The sequence below is a fragment of the Scyliorhinus canicula genome, chromosome 15 (genome assembly GCF_902713615.1).
Source record: "Scyliorhinus canicula chromosome 15, sScyCan1.1, whole genome shotgun sequence".
Lineage (NCBI taxonomy): Eukaryota > Metazoa > Chordata > Chondrichthyes > Carcharhiniformes > Scyliorhinidae > Scyliorhinus > Scyliorhinus canicula.
In genome coordinates this window covers 94,686,277-94,700,164 of record NC_052160.1, presented here as the reverse complement: position 1 = coordinate 94,700,164, position 13,888 = coordinate 94,686,277, and the positions used below count along the sequence as shown (strand labels likewise).

Sequence of the window (13,888 nt, the reverse complement as noted above, 5' to 3'; positions counted from 1 at the left end):
AGAAGCATAAAGGGACTTGGGAGTCCTTGTTCACGATTCTCCTAATGCTAATGTGCAGGTTCAGTCGACAGTTAAGAAGGCAAATGCAATGTTAGCATTCATGTCAAGAGGGCTAGAATACAAGACCAGGGATGTACTTCTGAGGCTGTATAAGGCTCTGGTCTAACCCCATTTGGAGTATTGTGAGCAGTTTTGGGCCCCATATCTAAGGAAGGATGTTCTGGCCTTGGAAAGGGTCCAGAGAGGTTCACAAGAATGATCCCTGGAATGAAGAACTTGTCATATGAGGAACATTTGTGGACTCTGGGTCTGCACTCGTTGGAGTTTAGAAGGCTGAGAGGGGATCTTAGTTAAAAGTATAAGATACTGCGAGGCCTCGATAGAGTGAACGTGGAGAGGATGTTTCCACTTGGAGGAAAAAGTAGAACCAGAGGACACCATCTCAGATTAAAGGACAATCCTTTAAAACAAGTGTCTTTTTTTTTATAAATTTAGATTAGCCAATTAGTTTTTCGATTAAGTGGCAATTTAGCATGGCCAATCCACCTACTCTGCACATTTTTGGGTTGTGGGGGTGAAACCCACGCAGACACGGGGAGAATGTGCAAACTCCACACAGACAGTGACCCAGAGCCGGGATCGAACCTGGGACCTCAGCGCCGTGAGGCGGTTGTGCTAACCACTAGGCCACCGTGCTGCCCTAACAAGTGTCTTTTTTAAAAATAATATTTTATTAAGCTATTTGAAAATGTTTATAACAGTAACAAAAACAATGACATCAACATGGTAAAATAAACATTTCCCCCCACCAGCCCAATCTTCACGAACCTCAGCCATACAACAACAATCCGCCCCAACCCCCTTTGGAATACTGCATATACTGACATTTTTAATTTTCCCCGAGAAAGTCGACAAACAGCTGCCACCTCCAGGAAAACCCTAACATTGACCCTCTTAAGGCAAACTTTATTTTCTCAAGACTGAGAAACCCAGCCATGTCACTAACCTAGGTCTATACACTCGGAGGCTTCGCGTCCCTCCACATGAATAAGATCCGTCTCCGGGCTACCAGGGAGGCAAAGGCCAGGACGTCGGCCTCTTTCGCCCCCTGAACTCGCGGATCTTCCGACACTCCAAAGATCGCTACCTCCGGATTCAGCACCACTCGTGTTTTTAGTACCGTGGACATTGCCTCAGCAAAACCCTGCCAAAACCCTCTCAGCTTCAGGCATGCCCAAAACATGTGGACATGATTTGCTGGGCTTCCCGCGCACCTCGCACACCAATCCTCTACCCTGAAAAACTTGCTCATCCGAGCCGCTGTCATGTGTGTCCGGTGGACTACCTTAAATTGTATCAGGCTAAGTCTGGCGCACGATGAGGATGTATTAACCCTGCTTAGGGCATCTGCCCATAGATCCGCCTCTATCTCTCCTCCTAGCTCGTCCTCACACTTGCCCTTAAGCTTCTCCACCGGAGTTTCCTCCGCCTCCGAAAGCTCCTGGTAAATATCCGATACCTTCCCGTCTCCCACCCAGGTACTGGAAACTACTCTATCCTGTATCTCCCGTGGCAGCAGCAGCGGAAAGGGCGGCACCTGTTTTCTCAGGATGTCACACACCTGCAAATACCTAAACCATTCCCTGCTGGCAATTTAAATATATCCTCCAAAGCTTTCAAGGTGGGGAAGCTCCCATCTATAAATAGATCCCCCATCCTTCTAATTCCTGCCCTCTGCCAACTCCGGAACCCACCATCTAGCCTACCCGGTGCAAACCTGTGGTTGTTATAAATTGGGGTCCAAATCGATGCTCCCTCTACTCTCATATCTCCTCCACTGCCCCCAGATCCTCAGAGCCGCCACTACCACCGGACTTGTGGAGTATCGGGCTGGCGAGAATGGCAGAGGTGCCGTTACCAAAGCTCCCAGACTGGTGCCTTTACATGGTGCCGCTCCCATGCCGACCCCTCCCCCACTACCCACTTCCTGATCATGGCTATATTAGCTGCCCAGTCGTAATTGCAGAAGTTCGGCAGCGCCCCCCCCCCCCCCCCCCCCCCCACTGCGCTCCAACAACACTTTCTTCACTCGCGGGGTTTTACTCGCTCACACAAAGCCCAAAATAATCTTATTCACCCGCTTGAAAAAGGCCTTAGGGATGAAGATGGAGAGGCACTGAAAGACAAACAGAAATCTGGGGAGGACCGTCATTTTCACGGTTTGTACCATCCCCGCCAGTGACAGCGGGAGCATGTCTCATCTCTTAAAGTCCCCTTCCATTTGTTCTACCAACCGGGATAGGTTTAACTTGTGTTGTCTCTCCCATTTCCGGGCCACCTGGATTCCCAGATATCGAAAGCTCTTCCCTACCATTCTAAATGGCAGCTCTCTCAGTCTCTTCTCCTACCCTCTTCCTGGATTGCAAGCATCTCGCTTTTCCCCATGTTCAATTTATACGCCGAAAAATTGCCAAACTCCCCCAAGATTCACATTACTTCCCCCATCCCCTCCAATGGGTCCGAAATGTACAAGAGCAGGTCACCGGTCATCTGCGTAGAGTGAGACCCGGTGGTCCAAACCCCCCCCCCCCCGGCCAGTATTAACGCCCTGCTCAGATCAAAAAAAGTCAATGCGAGAGTATACCTTGTGGACATGTGAAAAAAAGGAAAACTCTTTCATCCTCGGCCGTACAAACCTCCATGGGTCTACTCCCCCCATCTGTTCCATAAACCTCTTCAATTCCTTTTCTGCAGCCAGCCTCCTCCCGGTCCTGGATTTTGACTGGTCCAATTCAGGATCATTGACTGATTTGAAGTCCCCTCCCATGATCAGGTTATGTGACTCTAAATCTGGGCTCTTACCTAACACCCGCCTCATAAATTCCACGTCATCCCAATTCGGAGCATATATGTTCACAAGTATCACTCGCTCCCCCTCCAGCTTCCCATTCATTATTATGTACCTACCCCCCTTGTCTGACACGATTCTCCCTGCCTTGAATGCCACTCATTTGCTGATCAAGATCGCTACGCCCTCCTGATCTTTGAGTCCAGTCCTGAGTGGAACACTTGGCTAACCCACCCCTTCCTCAATCTCGTCTGGTCTGTAACCTTTAGGTATGTCTCTTGTAGCATTGCCATGTCCGCCTTCAGTTCTCTCAAATACGAACACGCGAGCCCTCTTGACCAGCCCATTCAGTCCTCTCACGTTCCATTTGATCAACCTGTACGGGGGGGGGGCTTCCAAAAACCCGCCCCCCGCTGACTAGCCTTCACCCTTTTTAGGCTGTTCCCAACCTCCCATTTGTCCCCTAGTAACAGTTCCTCCCCTGTCAGTAAAGCAGCTCACCCCTTTTCCCCCCTAGCAACAACACTAAAAACCCAATCCCCAAAGTCAAGCCCCAGCTTAACACCTGTCCGCCCCCACTGCGCTTCCGAGAGTCAGCTGACCCAGACTGACTCAATAGCTCCCGCCCCTGGCACCAAGCAGTCTGTCTCCCTATTGTGCTCTCCCCTCTCCCTCCCCCCCCCCCCCACATGAATAAACATTTTAAAAGCATCACATTCCCCAGTAAACAAACAACAGAAAAAAACAGTGAAGAAACAATCACTTTAGAAAAATAGTCACCCAAAAAGCAGAACAAAATTCAAAGCCCATCCCACCCTCTAACAAGGTCCCTGCAAGACAGATCAACCTTTAAGCATCCACACAGCCCATTATTTCACATAGAGCTACTTAAATTTATACAATCCAGCACCACAAATCGCCGCCACAGTACTTCTCCAAGGCTTAAGTGTCTTTTAATTCGCCTCCAGCCTCATTTCTTTAATAAAGGTCCATACTTCATCCGGCGATTCAAAGTAGAAGTCCCGTTCCTCATGTATGACCCACAGGCGGGCTCGGAACAGCATCCCGAACTTCACCCCTTTCTTAAAGAGGGTGGTTTTTGCCCAATTGAACCCAACTTGCCCCTTGGCCAAATCTGCTCTCAGGTCCTGATAAATGCGCAACTCACAGTTCTCCCACTTTCTGCTCCGTTCTTTCTTGGCCCACTGCAAAACGTGTTCCTTGTCCATGAAACAATGAAAAAGTACCACCATGGCCCTCGGCGGTTCGTTCGCTCTAGGCTTCCTCGCGAGGGCTCTGTGCACTCTGTCCAATTCCTTGTGCCGAGAGAATACCCCAGCCCCCATCAACTTCTCCAACATGTCCGTCACATAGGCCCTCGCATCCAATCCATCACTGCCTTCAGGGAGGCCAACAATTCTGAGATTCTGTCTCCTGGACTTATTCTCCAGGTCTTCCAGCTTCTCCTGCATTCTTTTCTGCCGGTCGTTCATCATCCCCCACCTTGCTTTCCAGCATGGTTATATACTCCTTGTGCTCGGACAACTTTTGTTCGACCTCCTGGATCGCTCTCCCGTGGGTTTCCTGATTCTGAACCACTTGATCAATCGAAGCCTTAAGTCCAGCATGTCCTTCAGCTTGGCGAAGCAATCCTCGAAAAACTTCACCAGCTGCTCTGTCGACCACTGTGCCGTCTCCCCGCGGCCCTTGCTCTCTGCCATGCTGCCCCGTGCTACCAGCTCTGCTTGCATCTCCCTTATAGGACTTTGTCGTCTCACACAGCCACTTCTGGTCCAATTCTCCATACACCGGAGGGGGATTTCTCCTTACTGTCTCACTCTTCACCGATTTATCCCATAAAATCCCAAAACAACGGGGGGGGAAAGGTCCAAAAGTCCATTACAGGTGGGAGCTATCAAATGTGCGACCTACCCCTCCATGGCCGCCGCCGGAAGTCCCACTGATTGTCTTTAAGACAGAGATAGATAGGTTCTTGATTAATAAAGGGATCAGGGGTTACGGGGAGAAGGCAGGAGAATGGGGATGAGAAAATATCAGCCATGATAGAATGGCGGAGCAGACTTGATGGGCCAAGTGGCTTAATTCTGCTCCTATGTCTTATGGTCTTTTGTTTGCAACACCGAGCCAGCTTGTTTTTCAAAGTGTTTGTTCATCATTGTCAGCTAGCACATTACAGCATTGCCGAGGGATCGAATCTCCTTGGCCATTTATAAGCTTCCCAGGTCAATGTGGAAAACAATGCAGATTACATTGTTACTTGCAGGTGCATTCACTGAGATACACAGTAGAGCACATGACGGAGTTAGGGCTGTGGGCAGTCAATTCTTGATCATGGTCTAGGGATGGGCAGGAAGGATGCGGGGTCCAGGAGCAGTACATGGCCCCCATCATGCTCTACTATGGTTTGGGCCTGCAGAGCAATTTCAGGCCGGATTTTTCCTGACTATCAAATCTAAAAGAATACAATGATAATTGATGTTGAGATGTTATATAACTCTCGTACATTGGAAAATAGCAAGTTGAAACAAAATACTGGCAAGATTGGCCAAATTCTGGGTGTGGAATTTTCGGTGAAGTATATTACTCACTTAACCTTGTGCAAAAAAGTCAAATAAGTTAAAGGTGGGAAATTGCCAGTTACAAGAAAAGGATGACGTGTCTGTGCTTGAATTCAAGCTTACCGTTACCATGGGCACAGCCCACTCTTGAGTCACTGATGTTCAATTATTGTTTAAGTGACTGCGTATTGGGGTTAGTGATCATGGCGAGCTGACTTAACAATAGCAGCCAGTAAAGGAAGCACAGCTCATATTGACACTCTGAAACAAAAGGTATTTAAAGCAGCATTAACAAGGGTGGAATCTTCCGGCCCTGCTGGCAGTGGAAGCTTTGGGGATGGCAGGGAGGGAACTTAATTTGGCGTGAGGCCAAAAGTCAGTTTCCCAAGGGGAAGTTAAAGGCTGGTTGAGCTTCCCGATGAGCAATGTTGGGAAGCGCTTTAGCACGCCATGCATGTTCATTAAAAGGCCACCAGCAAAAAAATTGAAAGTTTACTTTTACCACTGTCCATAAATGGTGCCTATCACGCGAGGCAGACTTGTTCCATGATTAACGGTGCTGCATTGTTCTTTTCGGGGAGCATCTGTAAATGATAAACTGTGATTGGAACTGGGTGGAGTCTGTGAATGGTGGATGACTAAGGAAGGATTCGTGGGGAGGATGGAGCAGTGGCCTGGCATAGGTGGAAGGGATAATGCAGCCTGTCCAGGTGTCGCTGAAAAGAAGAAGGCTAAGAGGAGATTTGCTAGAGATGTTCAAAGATATGAGGGGACTGGACAGAGTACATAGGAAGAAACTATTCCCCCAATAAAAGGATGAAGATCGAGAGAGTACAGATTTAAAGTGATTTGCAAAAGAAGCAAATATGATGTGAGAAAGGTTTTTTTCACAACCAGTAGTCTGGGTCCAGAATGCACTGCCCAGAAGTGTGGTGGAGGCAGGTCTGAGAGAGGATTTCAAGAGGACATTATGTCATTCCTTGAATAGAAAACAATGTGCAGGGGTACAGGGAAAAGGCAGGAGAATGACACAAAGCCATCATGCCCGATTGGAGAGCCAGTGCAGACAAGATGGGCCAAATAACCTCATTCTGCGCTGTTCTGGGATTCCTCAGGTAAAACCTCAAAAGCTAAAGTTGCCGCAACTGGTAGTTGCACTGCTCAGGGAGGACAGCGGTTAGATGTTCCGCTTGTGCTGAGTTAAGCTAATCTCAATTAAACTAGCTACAGGGGCCACTACCATTGGTCTCAGCATCCGTTAGACTAGGGATCTCCTGTTCTTGGTCATCCCGTTCACACAGTGCCCGCAGGGAGATGGGGTGAACACTAGGCCAGAGCAACTGAATGCGCTTAAATTTTTTTTTCTATAAATTTAGTGTACCCAATTCATTTTTTCCTATTAATGGGCAATTTAGCGTGGCCAATCCACCTAACCTGCACATCTTTGGGTTGTGGGTGCAAAACCCACGCAAACACGGGGAGAATGTGCAAACTCCACACGGACAGTGACCCAGAGCCGGGTTCGAACCTGGGACCTCAGCGCCGTGAGGCAGCAGAGCTAACCACTGCGCCATCATGCTGCCCTGAATGCTCCTAAATAACTGTTGGCATTTCCATGTCTAAGTTCAGGCACTTCAGCGATTGAGCAGAATATGGTACTGGGGAAGTTAAGGTTTCCAAGCCACCATACTGCAATCTTCAAAAATTCAAGATTAATCTCCCAACACTACTGGAGCAATCCAGGCGAAATATCATTAAACAAATAATGTTTTTTTTTTCAGTTTCTTTGAACATTTTTATTTACTAATAAAAATATTGGTGGCAGTAAAAGGGTTCTTGGCATGGTGTCATGAAACCTCCAGGTCTTTCGAACAGAGTTGGCTACTAAAGTGGAACAAAATGTACATCAATTCCTTCAGAGAGGAGGGGGAGGGGGAACCATTAAAGGGAAAGTCCGACACTGTTTCTTCCTGACATGTTCAACATCCAGCCACATTTCATGCTTGAGTGTAGCTGAGAGTAAAATGACCTGCTACAGCAGCTTCTCGCTGGTAAACCCAGCCTGGGCCTCCTGACCTTGGGTGTGATCTCAGCTTGTTTAATGTAGTATCATTGGCCTCTCCCCAAATATCTGCGATCACCCTTCGGCAGTTTTGCATACCTGCTGCAAATTAAGACTAGGAACTGTTGTTTAATCTTCACAGATTGTTGCAAAAACATTTAGCAGCCTGCATCAAAAGAGTTGACATTAATACACATTTATCCACAGTGCCCACTTCAGAGAAATTCAACTAAAGCACATAAAAAACGGTAGAGATAATGGCCGGGATTCTCCCCTACCCGGCGGGGCGGGGGATCCCGGCGGGACGGAGTGGCGTGAACCACTCCGGCGTCGGACCGCCCCAAAGGTGCGGAATCCTCCGCACCTTCTTCAGGGGTTAGGCCAGCGCCGGAGTGGTTTGCGCCCTGCCGGCTGGTGTGGAAAGCCTTTGGCGCCACGCCAGCTGGGGCCGAAGGGACTCCGCTGGCCGATGCAAGTCCGCACATGCGCGGGAGTGTCAGCAGCTTCTGACGTCATTCCCGCGCATGCGCGGGGGGGGGGGGGGTTTCACCTACGCGTCGGCTATCGCGGAGGCTGACATGGCCGACGCGTAGGAAAAGAGTGCCCCCATGGTACAGGTCCGCCTGCAGATGGGTGCAGGCGACCCCGGGGGCACCCCCCCCCCCCGGGGTCAGATCGCCCCGCGCCCTTCCCCCCCCCCCCCCCCCCCCCCCGGACCCAGGAGCCCGCCCACGCCGCCAGGTCCCGCCGGTAAGGGACCTAGTCTGATATACGCCGGCGGGACTGGCAAAGAACCAGCGGGACTTCGGCCCATCGCGGGTTGGAGAATCGCCGGGGGGGCCGCTGTGAGCGGCCGCCGACCGGCGCGATTCCCGCCCCTGCCGAATCTCCAGTGCCGGGGAATTCGGCGGACGGCAGGGGCGGGATTCACGCTGCCCCCCCCCCGGCGATTATCCGACCCAGCGGGGGGGGGTCGGAGAATCCCGTCCAATGAGTCCAAACTTGGGTGTTTTTATTTTAGAAATTATGTCAAAGAACATTACAGCACAGGAACGGGCCCTTCGGTCCACCAAGCCTGCGCCAAGCATGATACCTGTCTAAACTAAAACCTTCTGTACCTCTGAGGTCCGTAACCCTCTATTCCCATCCTACTCATGTATTCGTCAGGGTGCCTCTTGAACATCGCTATCTTATCTGCTTCCACCACCTCCCCAGGCAGCGAGTTCCAAGCACTCACCATTCTGTGTAAAACAAAAATTGCTCCACATCTCTAAACTTTCCCCTCACATCTTAAACCTCTGTCCCCTAGTAATTGACTTTTCCACCCTGGGAAAAAACATCTGACTATCCACTCTGTTCCTGCCACTCATAATTTTGTAAACCTCTATCAGGTGGAAACAATCCGAGTTTTATCCAACCTCCATGGAGACAGGATGCAGAAGAAAGTATTTACAATAACACAGATATGTGATGTGAGCCTTTCATTGAAAGATGGAGTGGGATAGGCTGGTGGAATTTTTTTATTACAGAAGGGAAGAATTTGCATTGATTTGTTTTTAAAAAGACATTAACACAGAAGGTGATTAATATGCCTGTACTCGGGGCTTCAATGTTGGTTCTTCAGAGTCTAAACAACAAACAACACAACAGCTTGACCTGACAATTGCTGACCATCTCCAATGGGCTGGATTTTCACCATCAAGTTGATATAAAGTGCTCCAAATGGCTCAATTTTCACTCTGGGTGTGTGGATGTGGGATGGAGGTGATCCGCTGCCCCTGGACATAAGTCAGAGCGGATCACAGTGTCAAGGTGGGCTGGTTATAAAAACAAACATTTACATTCATAATCCTACATCACGGACAGCTAGTCCTTTAATAACCCTTTTGAACTGTCAATCAAATTATGAAATTACAGAAACCCCAGACCCAACGGTGATCATGGCAGGTTGTTGAAAGCAGTCAAGCAGTAAAATGCTGTCATGATTGCCCTTAGGATTATGTCAACAAACAGACATTAAAACTGCGAGACAGGCAGGTTTTTTTTATTTTAAAAGACAGATTTAAATAACATAATATCTTTACAGTTCTACATACATACCTCATTACCCTTCAGAGAATTTATGTTTTCACCATAAATTCTCCAAATGCACACTTTCAATTAACAATGTTCCTGGAGTGAAATTCAGGTCTGCTTATCATGCAGTTTCAATGGTCCAGCAGATTCATAACTCAGGACTATGTGCCTTATACCCCACCACGTTTCCCCTGCCAGCAAAAATGGGATCTGCCAGAAATAGGGACAGTACTTCCGGATCCCTGTCCAATCCGTCATTTCAAAGTCGCTACAACTCCGTACCAATCTGTTCATTTCATTGGAACGTTCTCGTCCTGGTCATTTGGCATGGGTTCTCTGGGATAGGACATCCCTATGAGTTGAGTTAAAATCAAAGAAAGATGCAGTCAGTCGGGTTCTTAAGTAGGACACAGCAAAGGCAAGTTTTTACCAGTCTCGGGAGTTAAAATTCATTTAAGTCAAGAAAGGTACCTCATTGATATGGTGAAGCATAGCAGGCTCACTCTTTTGTGTTATTTTTTTTTCTTTTTTATAAATTTAGTGTATCTAATTCATTTTTCCAATTAAGGGGCAATTTAGCATGGCCAATCCACCTAGCCTGCACATCTTGTGGGAGTGAAACCCACGCAAACACGGGGAGAATGTGCAAACTCCACACAGACAGTGACCCAGGGCCGGGATCGAACCTGGGACCTCGGCACCGTGAGGCCGCAGTGCGAACCACTGCGCCACCATGCTGCCCTACTCTTTTGTGTTATTATTGTGTTATATAAATTGTATTAATTGAATTAAGTGAGTTTGGTCATAACTTGTTGCCCGAAGGGCAGCACGGTGGCGCAGTGGGTTAGCCCTGCTGCCTCATGGCGCCGAGGTCCCAGGTTTGATCACGGCTCTGGGTCACTGTCCGTGTGGAGTTTGCGCATTCTCTCCCCATGTTTGCGTGGGTTTCGCCCCCACAACCCAAAGATGTGCAGGGTAGGTGAATTGGCCACGCTAAAATGCCCCTTAACTGGAAATTTTTTTTTTAAAGTAAATAACTTGTTGCCCTATATGTTCTTTGTTTATGAAATAACATACTCAAGATTCATAACTAGCCTTGCCCTCCCAAGAGTATTCTCAGTTTATGGCACAAATAAACGGGTCAGATCCACAGACAATGCAGTTGTTACATTTTTGAATAATCCCATCGCATGTTGAGTTTTGGAGCAATATAACTATACTCAAGAAGGGAGTCAATGGTACTAACTGTGTCTCCTTGTTGTCTGCCTCAGGAAAGATCATTACAGATCCTCCTCCTCAACCTCTTCCTTCCCAGAGTCAGAGTGCGGGTTTCGCCCATCGAGAGGCATTAAGATATGATCTTCACTGAAGAAAAGTGCAAGGAATAGTGTACATTGCCTTTGTTGACCTCATGAAAACCCTTGACTCTGTCAACACACATTTCTTTGTTATTCAGTCCTGCTGTTCTCAACACTGTGTAGCAATGATCCATGAAGTAATTGGAACAGCGGAGGGCAGACTGTGTCTACAGGAGGGATGCACCAATAACCCTTCCTGCACTGCAGCATTTCTAACCGTACTGTGGCTTGAGCTCGATTGCTGTTGAAACAGTCTGCCAGGACAGCTCAAGATCTACAGGCTTAAGGGTACATTCAATGGCTATGGTTTTGCCATGTGGCATTCATTCTAACATGGAGAAAGAGCAGCTAACAAGACTGCAAAGTCTGAACCTTGCTGCAACTTTTAATTACAATTAAAGAAAATGATTTACATGTCACCCTTCACACCTCAGAATGGTCTCATGTGCTTTCCAGTAAAGGAGGTACATTTGAAGTGTCATCACTGTTGTAATATAGGAAACCCAGCAGCCAATTTGTGCACAGCAAGCTTCCACATACAGTCCTCAAGGGGGCAAATGATTTAATGTTTCATCTGAAAGGCAGCACCTCCGAAGCACATATACTAACATTGGAACGATACAGAGAAGATTAGCATGGCCCCTGCTCAAGGATAGCATGAAAATTCATCAAGCATTCCATATTTTAATTGGGGCGGCACAGTGGCACAGTGGTTAGCACTGCTGCTTCACAGTGCCAGGACCCAGGTTCAATTCCAACCTTGGGTGACTGTCTGGAGTTTGTACATTCTCCCCGTGTGTGCGTGGGTTTCCTCCGGATGCTCCGGTTTCTTCCCAGAGTCCAAAGATGTACGGGTTAGGTGGATTGGCCATGCTAAATTGCCCCTTTGTATCCAGGGATGTGAAGGTTAGATTATGGGGTTAGGGGGTAGGGAGGGGTGTTTGAGTGAGTGGATGTGGGTAGAGGGCTCATTCGAAGGGTCAGAGCAGACTCGATAGGCCGAATTGTCTCCTTCTGCACTATAAGGATTCTATAGTTCTATTCTATTGTGGCCCTCCCTCGGTTACTGCCCTGGAGAGTCAGCCCAGATTATGCACAGGAGTCGGACTTAAACCTGTGACGTGACTCAACCATATAATATTAGAATTTACAGTGCAGAAGGAGGCCAATTTGCCCATCGATTCTGCACCGGCAGTTGACACCAAATTACTTTATGTTGATTTTCTCTGCAGGATTACCAGACTTCTCAAGGTCAACTCACTACTACTCACCTGGAATGCTTGTGTGCCCAAACATCCTTGGCGTGGCTGAGGGCTAAACAGGGTAATTTGAATTGACCCCAGTGGATCCTACCAGTGCAAAGGCTCCATCTCCACTGTCACTATTAAGCAGCGAAGAAGATCGTTGAGCCAGCAAAGACATCATGGGTCACCGAGCTGGCTGGCTTGGAGCACATTCCGATCTTCTGCTCCAAGTGAGCAGATAATTGACTCATTACAGGCTCACAGCAATGTCTCAGCATGGCCTTTTCCTTTCCATTTTTCAACTTAAACTTACAGAGTGATCTCGGTGTTCAAAAGGTGAAGAACAGTCATTATGCTTCAAGCTATAAAGGATGCAATCTCAATAAAATATGTGAGGCTTGCCAAGAGTGTTCTCCATTTAAACCTCACTGGTCTTTTTTTAAAATCTCAATCTTTGTCGAACAGGAGTTGAGCGAGACTGTTCGTTTTAAACAAAGATGTTTCACTGCTGCACACATCACAAGACATTAACAAAAGTGTGCTTTCCCTTTTCATTTTGTTTGTTTTAGCTATTAAAGTATGGGAATTTGAGATTATAAAGTTGTTTGCCGATGCAGACACAATAGACCAAATAACCTTTTTTTAGAATTAGAACAGTACAGCACAGAACAGGCCCTTCGGCCCTCGATGTTGTGCCGAGCAATGATCACCCTACTCAAGCCCACGTATACCTATACCAGTAACCCAACAACCCCCATTAACCTTATTTTTTTAGGACACTAAGGGCAATTTAGCATGGCCAATCCACCTAACCCGTACATCTTTGGACTGTGGGAGGAAACTGGAGCACCCGGAGAAAACCCACGCACACACGGGGAGGATGTGCAGACTCTGCACAGACAGTGACCCAGCCGGGAATCGAACCTGGGACCCTGGAGCTGTGAAGCATTTATGCTAACCACCATGCTACCGTGCTGCCCTTTCTGCGGCGTAACAATTCTGTGATTGACTGAGGCAAGAGTAAAAGTAAAGTCGCCATAGTCCCAGATGACTACAGTTTGCTTTCCTCTTTGAGGGGGAGAGTTGACTGGTGGTGATTTAACCTGAGGATCACCACACCTCAGGCTAGATGCAAGGGTAAGAAGGCGGGGCCGACATGAATAACCTCAGCCGGTACGGGAATCAAACCTGCGCTGCTGGCCTTGTTCTGCATCACAAGCCAGCTGTCCAGCCAATTGAGACAAATCAGCCCCTGGTTTACTGAGGCAATAAGCCATTTGATGAAGCCTCCAAAAATATGTGCAACCAGAGCTGACAACCTGAACCCAGACTGATTTTCCCTAGCCCTTAGTCATGCCAATCTTAGCTTTCTCTGCTTCTGAATGGCCATTGTCATCCAACCTGATCTTCTGACCTTGTTTGAATGTTCATGGACGCATCAGCGGACACATTTCGATTTTGTTCCAGAATGCTGCTTGATGTTTATTATCCCCGCCCTGTCCACCCACCCTCCCATGTCCCTTGTGAACACAAAGCTAAATGTGGGGTACACACCCTACCCCTGAATTCAACAACCTCAGCACAGGATAGGGATTATTGATCCTGCTGGATCAGATTTTGGTGCAGCCTTTTTTTTGTGAGTAACCGAGGCCTAAATGGAAGTATTCAGGCAAATCTAAAGACCACCTATTAGAGGTCCTTAAACTCATGCAGTGTAAACA

General features: G+C 47.9%; 1 non-coding gene across 1 annotated transcript; it reads left to right on the top strand.

Moving 5' to 3' along the window:
• Positions 1-11,507: 11,507 nt before the first annotated feature.
• LOC119979149 lies at positions 11,508-11,610 on the top strand. Its single transcript, XR_005463655.1, has one exon. It is a non-coding gene; the product is annotated as a U6 spliceosomal RNA (small nuclear RNA).
• The last annotated feature ends 2,278 nt before the right edge of the window (positions 11,611-13,888 follow it).